Source organism: Lutjanus erythropterus, chromosome 4, assembly GCF_056507025.1.
Source record: "Lutjanus erythropterus isolate fLutEry1 chromosome 4, fLutEry1.hap2, whole genome shotgun sequence".
In the NCBI taxonomy this organism is placed as follows: Eukaryota; Metazoa; Chordata; class Actinopteri; order Lutjaniformes; family Lutjanidae; genus Lutjanus; species Lutjanus erythropterus.
Window position 1 is genome coordinate 37309524 of NC_139320.1, and position 12333 is coordinate 37321856.

Consider the following 12333-nt stretch of genomic DNA (forward strand, 5'->3'; position numbering starts at 1 on the left):
TATGTACTCCGGTAATGCATTAACTTGACTTTAAGATACACAACACTTTGCCTCAAGTAAACAAACTCCGCTGTTATTGCCTCCTGACATTCTGCCGAACGAGTTCACCTTCCAACACTTGTCACTCATCTTTATGAACATGTCAGCTCGGCGACAACATCGAGTCTGACTCTGACTCTGAATTAACCAGCAGAACCTGTCAGCAAAGCTGCTACAGCAAGCTGATGACAAACATCAGGCAATATAATAATATGATTTTAAACAAGGCATGTTCTGCCTCATGTCTGGCTCTGTTGCTCATTTCTGAAGTTGTTTCCTGCCATTTCTGTTACTGATATGATCGCCCTGCCCTGTGGCCATCAGTCTCACTTAAAAGGAATAGTTCAGCATTTATAAAAGAGGTCAATGCAACTTGTGTGTCTACCAGTGTGTAAGATTTATAGGGATTTATTAGCAGAATATAATATTCATAAGAATGTTTTCAGCAGTGTATAATCACCTGAAAATGAGAATTGTTGTGTTTTTGTTACCTTAGAGTGTGTCGTGTATATCTACAGAGGGAGCAGGTCCTCTTCCATAGAGGCTGCCATGTTGCACCACCATATGGTAGCCCAGAATGGACAAACCAGACACTGACTCTAGATATGGCCTTTCGCGTTTTGAGTGAGTTTGCAACCACTATAGGTTCTCCTATGCACTTGTAAGGGAAGAGAATAACTGATAGATGTTACAGAATCCGCCACACTGGTCCTTTAAATATGTTTAAATATTAAACTGCTGGTTAGCTTAGCCTAGCTTAAAGGACGGAAACAGGGGCTAACAGCTAGCCTGGCTCTGTCTAAAGGTGGGAGAATTCACCTGCCAGCATTTTAAACAACAGGTTTGCAGAGGCAAGAGCCAGGCTAGTTGCTTCACCAGTTTCAGTCATTGTGCTAAGCTAAGCTAATAAGCTCCTGGCTGGGCTGTAGCTACATAATTATTGAATATGGTCGTGTGAGGTATCGATCTTCTCATCCAAAGCACCGCAAAAAAGCAAATATCCACATGGGGTCAACCTGACACTGGCTGCTTCATGCAACGCAAGTTAGATACCAAACATAATAGAAACTGTGATTTATTTTGAACTGAGCTAAATACCATTTTCACTAGGTTTCCTAAATCACTATAAACATCTGCATAAAATTATCTAGACTGATGGATGCAAAAACATCTGGAATTACAAACAGAAAACAAAACACACACAGAAGAGAACAAAACGCCTTTTAAAAGGTGTTAGTTATATCTGTGCTGATGACAATCATCAGTGCTTAACGCTCCATCTGTGAGGCAGGAGCTGCTTATGTGAGCATCAAAGCAGTGTAACCCTCCCAATAAAAACTATTTGAGAGGCACACCACAGCCCTTCACCCACATAGATACAAACCCTGCATTTAAATAAGCCTCGGCGACATTTAATAGTGACAGCATGGGACAAAACAAACCTCAACACATTTCAACTGCTGACAGTTTCAGCAGGGATATGCTCTGTCAACTACAGCACAATTAAAACCATTTCCTCCATTGATTCCTTTTTATTATCCCTGATTTGCCACACCTAAAAATCTGTTCCCCTCACATTATAAAGGGAATTAAAAGGATTAAAAGCTTATTTAGAATGAAGTCATGCATTGATCGGTTTCGATGAGTGATTTTTCTTGGTCAAAATGTCACCTAGTGTATTACCAAACTTCAGGTATTTGTACATTTTCTGACTCTCGTATGAATAGTTAATTTCTTAGGCATTACATGAATTTCTATTTCACTGTCTCTGTGGAGAAAATGGGCAGCTTACTGGACTATAAATGCTTTCCTGCATTTCACAGATTCTTGCTCACATCCAGATTTTTTGGCAACTGGGTGTACATCAGTCCGATCCACCTGAAATGGTAATGCAGATTGCTGGTGCGAACACAGCACGCTCATGTATCCATCCCACACTCCCTTGTTTTGTCTGTTTCTGATGTAAATCTAATGAAACTGACTCTCATGCTCGAACGGGCTCCAGCTAGACATGCCGGTTTCTGGTCCAGGCAGAGAAGATTGCACACGCTGGGTGGAAAAACGAGACATTGTGAATCTATTAAGAGGAGGCAGTTAATGAGCTCTCTGTGCAAGACATGGGGACATGTTTTGCATATGTGTCAAATCTGATGATATCTTGCAACATTTCATTTTTGGCGTAATTTAGGCTGCCAAAAATAATCCGTCAGTTTCTATATTATGTGCTACACCTGGGCATGTTGGTGCCAGAACACTCTAATGGTCGAGGAAACATCCAAATGTTATGCAGAATCTAGTTGGCAACCAAGTCCACATGTTTTCCTAGTGTGGAGACTTCTCAGGAGAGAGTGTTGCACAACCTGCTCTGCTGAATCTTACAATTGTTCAACAACAAGAGTCAGTTATATTCAGGTTACGCTGCAAGTACTGCAGCGTTGGAAAGGTTATCACACTTCCTGTATAATAGACTCCTTACATTTCAAATTCAAATAGGCATTTTTGAATATTCAAATAAAGCTGTGTTCAGCCTCCCTGAGAACTTTAAAAGAGTCTGTATTAAGGAAAAAGGCTTTATCTGTGCAGATTACACTGTTACACAATGAGAACTAATCGCACATGTTGAGTTACAGAAGACAAAGCTCCTGCTGCTTACTGAGATAAGGTAATCCCCTCGCAACAAAAGTAGGTGAACAGTGTGACTTCACATTGACAAACACATGCTCACTCACACCACGCATACAAAAAAATGATCACCTCTCACAGTTGTCTGTTTAATGAGGCGGCAACAGAACACAGTTACAGGCAGTTTAACACTTGCATTTTATTTCTTTACTTTTTAATTGTTGTTGTCTAAAAGTTGTAATAATAACTGCATGATTCCTCTTCTTTTTTTCCTTTTCTCTTTTCTATATATGTGTGTGTGTATATATATATATATGTATATATATATATATATATATATATATATATATATATATATATATATATATATATATATATATATATATATGTTTAGAGATGCTCCAACTTTTTTTTTAACTTCCTGATTACAATTCCGATACCTGATACATATACATATATTTATATGTATACTGCTAAACCTGCATGGATGTGATGTGATTGCTGTCATTGCTGGATGGCATGGCTCAGGTAAAAAAAAAGAAAAAAAAAAAAGAGGGCATTTTTAGGGCAAAAAGAGGGAAGTAGTTTCAGGGCTAATAATTGACCCACCCCTTTTTGCTCGGCGTTCCAATAACAGTTGAACAAGCCTGGTATCTTGGGCAATTTCCTTTTCCCGTTTCCTGTATTTGGATATGCTATGTGCTAGGCTTGCCAATTTAAAATAAAAACAAATTTTGATGATGGCTAAAAGATGTTTGCGTGGGACCATCCTAGCTAGTCTTAGCTAATGTTAGCAAAATGCTGGCTAGCTAACTATCTAGCTAATCTACATCAAAAGTTACCCAGCTAGTGTTTTGCTAAAATTAGCTAACGTAAGGTGTGACTAACTTATATAATTTTTACAGGAGAGGAGAAAGTTGACCAAGGTACAAAGATGCTCGACTGGTATTGGACCACAGAGCAAAATGGGGCAGGACTTTGTGTGATATTAGATTGGTGCATAGGCTCGCTCTCGTTATTCAGTAAACACATGAACAAATACTGTATATGGAGACATCTGGTTTTAATTATATTCTTAAATCATGTTTTCTGTGCACTCCAAGGAATCTCAATCAAACAGGTGTTGGACTGTTCTGATATTCTTTTTAATTTTCATAAATCAGGTTTTTCGTGAACTCCAAGGAATATCAGTCAAACTGGTGTTGGTTTACTCATTTAAAACCTGTGTTAATTTGTTTTTGGTTTTCTCAATGAACACCTGATACATCTTGTTTGTATGCCATATAGTTACTCACAGACAAAGACATTTACAGTATGTTGTCATTGATTATAACATTGCCAGTATGTTGGTTAAAGAGGATGAACAAACTGTTATAAATCTCTCATAACAGATATAAATAGACTTATTTGGGATTTGGGAGCAATAATGAAATTATTATGTAACTAATGTCAACACTAATCACAGATACAGGGCATATTCAGATCGATTGCTGGAGTTTCTGGCACTTCAAACAGAAGTAACACATCAGACGTGTCAGCAGTTCAAAATCATGTTCATAAGCAAATCTCTTTAAATTAGTTTAAGACATGAAGTATCAACCTGATGAAACAGTGTTAAGTAAGTTTTTAAAAGAAGAACTGGGGTTTAAATAACACAATATTCCAATGCACTACAGTACATGTGTCTCTTTACCCAAAATAACTTGGCACGTACACCAGGCAGCCAGGCTTGATGCGATTTCAGAGTTCTCATACTGGACATAAAAAATTAGCGAACACTCTGGCGATGGTAAATCAAGTAATAGACAGGCGAGTGACAGAGACAGGAGGCAGCACCACAGGAGACACTTTCATGTTCCTGATTAAGGCGCCTCTATCCCGGAGAAGAGACAGGTGACGACAGCTCAGATATAAGCTCACCAGGGAAATCAGCTACCTCCCCACACTAGTCTCTATATCCCTGTTTTGCTACCTTACGCCCTCCCATTTGTGCGAGTGTGTGTCTGAGTGTGTGTGCGTGCACGTCTTTGAGCTGCAACATCAACAAGAAAACGGAGGCCCAAACTTATTAAGTGCTGAAAATGAGGATTGTGCAGTGAATGGAGATCCCATGGCGCATGTCCACAAAGACTTGATGGCAAATAGCCTCGCTTCAGAGGCGGTTCAGCGGTGAGGAGGGCAGACAGAACCACTTCAACTAGATCAATAATACTTGAGGAAAGGCTAGATTCTTATAGTGAACGGTGCTTGCCTAAGAAGTGAGAAATCAAAGAAAACCTAACCTTCCATGACATTCTGCTCCTCGTCCTCGTCTTTTCTGTGATAATTTAACAAGTGCTGCATTTTGATTAGTAATATAAAGTATTTGAAATGAGAACAGAGCAGCGATTTAATAAGCTCAATATGCCATTAGTCGCTGTCAAGACAAACAGACAGACTGCTGTCATATGGAAAGGTGTGGGAGGGTTTCGGAAAATAGTTCAGTCTACACTCGACAAATAAGGGTTCCAAAAGGGTTCTTCAAGGGTTTGTCAGTGGTTCTTTGTGAGACCATGGTACCATTAAAAACCAACCAACCCTTTTTGGAAGATAGAGATCTTTGAGGATTGTTGAAATCTCTCTGAGTGGGTTCTAGATAAAACCCTTGACATTAGGGATACTAATAATTAATCATTTATCAATTGATTGCTGTTAAAAAATTAACTAATTAAAATGGATTAATAGATAATTAGTTGATAGTCTAGAAATGTCAGTATTGTGCCTCATTTGCATTTGGAAACTTAATGAGAATGAAAATGAGACAAAATGAGGAAAAAAAAGCTTATTTTTATTTCTTAATATTATTTTACTATGTTATTAATTATTGATGAGTAAATGATTGTCAGCCCATAATCTACAACCCTACATGGAATATATAAATTCCAAGAGTTGGTTCTTGTTAGCACCCTTACAAGGTGAAAAGATTCTAGAGAAAAACTCAAGAGAGGGTTCTGGGTGGAACCATTACACCATAGAAGGGTTCTCCACAGAACCACTCATGGGGAGTTCTAACCGTTTACATTTGGTTGAAGGTAGAATTCTCTGAAAGGATTCAAAGAGGAACCTTTATAAAAGGTGCTGCCAAGTCACAGAGAGGGTTCTCCTATGGGGACGAACCGAAGAACCCTTTATGGTAAGCACTTCTATTTAAGAGTGTACTCCCTGCCGGCCATATATATACATATATATATGTGTATGTGTGTGTGTGTGTATAGATATACATATACAGACACACACACATATGAGGATGATGAGGTGTACAGGCTGCTGTTTGTCACTTTGCTCACACCCTCAGCTCATCCTTAACTATGACAAGCATACGACTGTATTTGAATTCTGTTACAGTATCAGTTCATGCTGAGGAAGTGTTCCAGACCAGCTAGCTTGAAGAGGGATTTTTTTTTTAAGCACACAGCTACATCCCCACTATCTCCGTCTGTCTCTCTCGAGGGAAGGGGTGTAATCATGTCACTGATGGATAACTGACAGCACACTTGCACAACATCCCTTTCACACAGCTCCTCTTTTTGTTACAGGCTGAACCATGGAGGCATCATTCCAAACGTCAACATTGTGTGCTCTATAATTTCGCTTTTTCCTGCCTACTGTAATTGCCTGTCAGTGTCTTTATAGCATAAAACTAAGGGCATCAGCGTGGATGTTTTTTACCGGACTGTTGAGAGCTCGCCGGGCATAAAAATACTAATGTCCATAGCTGAATGATTCTTTATTTTTGAAACGTGTAATGATGAAGCACAATGAATTGTCCTGCATGTTTTGTTGTGTATGTAGCAGGAGGGTGTTAGTGGTATTTTTCCAAAATATAACGTCTCGCTCACTTTCACGGTTGAAATAAAAAAAACTTTTTAAGCCATGCTTTTTAGCTACGTGGTGGACGTAGATGGACTGATCTGAAATTTTGTACAGACATTGTACAGACCGACCCCCTGAATTTTCCTCTAGTGCCACCAAAAGGTTGACATTCATGCTTTTGAGTAAATCTCGACAGCTATTGGATGGACTGCTACGAAATCTGGTACATTCATGTGAGTGCTGCATTAAAAACTTTGCACAGGAGTTTCATAGGGCTGGATACTGGGTACATACTGTACTGGTACAATGCCTTGGCTTCAGTACTGGTTCCTGAAATGCTCAGGAACCATTTTAACAAAAAGTAAATTAGATCACACATTATGGTAGTATTGAAGCAATTTGAGTGGTGCCATAAAAGCAGCAAAGTTGGGTACCCATGTCCGAGTGCCCAGTTCACTACGTTTAACATACCACGCATATTCAAAAATGGACATACTCTTACAGCTACTTTCCCTATTACACGGAAAAAAACACCTGCACACCTTCTTAATCCAGGTTTCTCTCTTTTACTGAACTAAAACAAATTAAATTGCCTTGTCAACTCACTGTAAAACACACTTTGTTCAAACCCGACAGAGAAGAAAAACAAAACTCACCAAAACCATTTTGATTAGCCTTTCCGCTGTTATAACAATAACCACCTCTGATTTGGTAGAAATAAACCCTTAATTTCCACCTGTTACGTGTGAAAAATTTCTAGTGGCTGTTTACCTCCCACTTGTTCTTTGGCTCAGTGGTTGTGCACCGGTGTGTTGGTGAATCAGAAACTGCCACTGAGCAGCAGAGCTTGCTCTCTCTTCAGAGGCAGTTTATTAAATTAGCAAAATAAAATGACAGAAATTGCAGCCCATCATGGACTCAACCAAACAAGGATAGCTGATATATTTGTCAACATGACTCAAGCCTTCATGTTTCCCTCAGGATGAAATGTAATCAATGTGGTGATCTCTTAATATTTCATGTAGTGCCATCCGATCAAAATTTTAATTTGCCAAGCTGCAATTAACAATTATTGTCATTATTCATAAATCTGCTGATTATTTTCTTGATTAATCAAATAACTGAAAAGTGGCCATTAAGATTTTCCAGAACCCAAGATGACATCTTCAATCTCCTCGTTTTATGCGATAAACAAAACCCAAAGACATTCTGTTTATGTTATATCATATCTGACAAAGAAAAATGACAAATCATCACAATAAGAAGCTGCAAACAGAGAATATTTTGTATCTGTGCTTGATAAAAGACTACAATGATTTATCGATTGTCGAACAGTTGCTGAAAATCCTCGCTGCTCTCATTCTGATGTTGACAAGCTGTCTCAATTCATCTGTTTTGCAGAAGCAAGCAGCAGATACCAGTTTGTTCAAGTACTTCGGGGTTCACAAAAGCCACATTGTGTGAAATGAACTGCGCTGACGTGTACATTACAGGCCATTTTCCATGCTTCATTTTATGCCACACCATCTGTCTCAGGGCACAGACAGCAACCCTAAAGATGATGGCCTACATCTCTTTGACCTCCATAATGGTGTAAAGGTCTTTTAGAGAGAACCAATCTGCTAAGAAGGTCCATTTAAGGACAGAACGACTTGGGACAAAGGTTTCATTTTCTGAAAATGTTCCCCCCAGGCTCTATCTGCAGTCCAGCTGAACTAGGTCTGTCTAGTCAATTTTTTGTTTTTTTTGTTTTTAATAAGTGATCCTCTCCCTACTGAGTCTTATCTACAAGTTCCATGAGAAACGATGTCCAAACTCTAACACATTTATTCGTTTTATGACTGAAAAGAGTGTGCAATATTTTCTGACATTAATATAACGCTGAATTGATGCATGGCCACGCACTGAAAAAATATTATAGTGGGAAATTACTCTCAATAACCACACACCAATTTATTTCCCCACTTATATTATGTTTTCTCTGTAAAATATAGGCAAGATATCTCTTTGAAAGCTTGTGTCCTCAAACTTTGAATGAATTGATTTGCTTCTTCTAACATTCAGAAACTAGAAACCTGTTTAGTTATTACACATATATGAAGAAGAGAATTTTAGCATCTGTTCTAGAGCTGAAACAATCCCTCAATTTAGAGAGAATTCATCTGCAACAATTTGGATGATAATTTTTGCCATTTTTCAAGCAGAAATGCCCAATATAACTTGTCCTATGTGAAGATTTGCAGCTTTTCTTTTGTTTTATATGATTGTAAAGTGATTATCTTTGGGTTTGGGACTGATGTTGGCCAAAACATACAATGTGAATATACCACCTTGGGCTTCAGTGAATGTTTGCTGATTTCACAGATATTATGATTGATTCAGACAATAATCCCCAGATTAGCGATGAAAATAATTGTTAGTTAATCTGCTTAATTTAATGTTTAGCAGTATGAATGATAAAAACTTACAGGGCAGGTCCTCAAACACAGTTTTCAAAGATTTAACTCAATGATAATGATTAAAAATGTGAACTGTAATCTGCAGATGCATTGTCCTTAATGCATACAAGTAACAAGTAGTAGTAGCAGTAGTAACAATTTTTGATGACAGGGCTACAACTAATAATTATTTCAGCCTGTTCTCACTCCCAACATGTGACTTTAACTTATAAAGAGCAAGAAAGTCCACCTATGGTTTGATGGATGGGTCTAACAAACACAGGACCTTCAGGCGACCGAGGTTTGTGTCCTGTGTCAAACAATTAGTCATTGTTTACTACTTTTTGAACTGTGTGACTAAAAAATACAAAAGCCATGTTGTTTAAAATCTTAAAATCAATCTTGTAACAGTGAGATGAGATGATTTAGAGCACATAATTGAGTTTACGGGCTCGCTTTCAGGTTACAAACATTCAAAATTAAATGAATATGAAGGATAACATGGTCAAGTTTGGTCTGCACCCACAAAATCTTAAAATGCACCTCCTAACAGCGAGATGAGCTGCTTTCCATGCCTCCATCCATTATCCATAATCGCTTATCTTTTGCAGGATCACAAGTGGCTGGATGATATCCCAGCTGACATTGGGCGAGAGGCGGAGTACACACTGAGCAGGTGAGATGAGCTGACTTAAAACACTTTATTAAGATAAGCTGATTTTCACTTACAGAGGGGTTTCGAGGCAGTACATTACATATATTAACTTAAGTTACTATTGTATTTTAACCCAAACCATGATCTTTTCCTAAACCTAGTATTTTTTGGGCTTTATTTTGAAAATCTACCCAGACAGTGCATTTTTTTTATGGATAACTTGAATAAGGAGGCCTGCATATGCAAAACTGGAGATACAGGGGCACCTACAGTGTCACAGTTTGAAGCTTAGGGCCACTAACCAATAAGACATATTAAACAAGCTGTAAGTGAGAAAGTGTTGATTGTTATCTGTATTGATCAATCTGCATATTGTTTTCTCAATTAATCAACTGTTTATTTTAAAAATGTCAAAAAATAGTGAAATAATGACCATTAAAAGTCCAAAGTGATGATTTCAAATGTCTCGTTTTAGTCCCACCAACAGACCAAAATCAAAATGTATTCAGTTTACAGTTACATATTTAACAAAGAAAATCAACAAATATTCAACATTCACAATTGTTGGATTTTTTTGTGTTTGAAAAATTAATTGAACCATTTTTTTCTTCTGACTGTCTAATTGCTTCATCTCAATAATTGGCTGTTTTTTTCCTGTATAAGAGAGTGTAGCCATGAAAGCCAGAGAAAAATAAAATAAAATAACTAAAAAAAAAAAAACCTCATTTCCACAGTCTGCACTAAGCAGAGCCATGTTTGTCACCTCGGGGCAAAGTGAGCTTGCGTTCTGCTAAGGAGCAGGATGGACAGCAAATGGGGAATTATGAACATGCAGTACTATTATGAGTCTATTAAGCATAATGGTTCCCCTCCCTCACCCCAGCCGCACGGACACATTTTAAGACCACTGTGCAGCAACCAGACCAACAATAGAGCTCATGTTTGGCAAGCAAAACACTCAATCACACATCTTACGTGAATGCTGCATCATGTTATTCAGGAAAATAAGGCAAAAAACACTAATGTGCATGTAAGAGGTTTTACAAAATATAAGAATGCAGAGCCACAGAGGAGTAAAGCTCATCAGCGCTCTTCCTGCATCTTTATACTTCAGTGTACCTGGGAAATTAATAGCCTGCACTGCTTTACACTCCCCTTCAGCCAAATATAAAATGCGGTTTCCACTGTGAAACATATTTTCAAGCGAGACATATAGGTGGCTCCTTCCCCCTCAGGCAAACAAAACAATGTTCATTTGCTGCATCATGTGTGGTCAACAGACACCTACAGACGACAGCAGGCGGGAACAGGCCTAATGCATCGCCTGCAGTCCCACCTGTCGAGTTCCCATTGTTGCCTTGTGACTGAAAATGCTGGCTCCATTTTCTCTGGTTTCAGACGTGTCCTGAGGAGGCTCGAGTACCTGTGCAGACCTGCTGCTGAGGGATCAGGTTGCTGCTTCCGCCTCTCGTCAGGGATTGAGACGAGAGGACAAAGAAAAGAGAGGAGGGCTCGAGAAGAAGGAGGAAAAAGATTTATTTTGCCTTCAGGTTGTTTCGAGCCACTTGTGCTACGAACGGCCTGATCCCTAAAGAAATGTCATGTTAAAGAAAAATCTTTCAAGTCATAAATCTGTGATGGCAGGTTTTGAAGGCCCTCAAAGCATATTTTTTTAATCAGCTTCTTGCCTTGACCGATGGAAACAATATTTTCTATCCAAGTTGGATCAGATTTGCTTATTTCACATGAGAGATTTCTGTATTTGTACCTGTTTTCTGTGACCTTTTCATTGATGTGAGGTGGCTTACACTGTTAAAAAAGTTCAGAAAACTCATTTCAAGGTAACTGCCTTCACTAGATTTTTGAGTTTTGAATCAAACTCAAACTTTTGGGTTTTGAAATAAACTAAACTAGGGCTACAACTAAAGATTATTTTCATTATCAATTATTCTGTTGAGTATTTTCTTGATTAATAGATTCATTGTTTGGCACAAGAAATGTCAGAAAAGGGTGAAAAATGTCGAGATAATTTACTTTTCATCTTTAGAAACCTCCCAAAAACTGTTTTTCAAAAACAGTTCACGCTGAGCTGTTAATCTGATTATTGAGATCGTTATTCGGGTGTTCGAAAATGAAATGATTGCAACTTTAATTTATTAAGCATATTTCACTGTTTATTAAATTTTTTAAATACGTTTTTTGGGGGGTTCTAAAAATATTCAAGATTATCTAAAGAGGAAAAGTAAATTATCTCAACAAAACATTATTAGTTGAGGTGAGTTTTTTCAACTTTTTTGTTTTTACAGTGTAGGTGGAAAAAAGTTTGAAACAAGTTTGAAACTTTGATACTTTTTTGTATCATTTTGCTTCCCACCTAGTTAATTTAAGAGTGAGGCTTTCTGTTGTGTTATATCATAGCTTGTTTGCTTCTGCTTCTGTGATTTCCTACAATTCCCAGAATACCTGCTGGCAATCCCCAGAGAGCAGGTGCAAACACTTGCATCATCTGTGGGTTATTTGTGTAGGTGAAGAGAATAACTCTGGAATAATAAGCTTATAGGAAGCAGTGAGTCCTGCTCTGTAGCTCAAAACGCAGGGTATCTCGTGACTGCACTGCATTCTGGTCTATTAGGGACACCGCCAGAGCGACTCATCATTTTATTGTCTACATTGGTTTTCAATCTGTTTAAGTAATGAGGAAAGTATGTGATTTTTGAAGGGATGGCA

General features: G+C 38.1%; 1 protein-coding gene across 4 annotated transcripts in view; it reads right to left on the minus strand.

Moving 5' to 3' along the window:
• The window catches only part of LOC146328932 (CD166 antigen homolog), a 56040-nt gene that overhangs the window by 20544 nt on the left and 23163 nt on the right, over nucleotides 1-12333 (minus strand). The gene's annotated exons all lie outside the window — the stretch shown is intronic.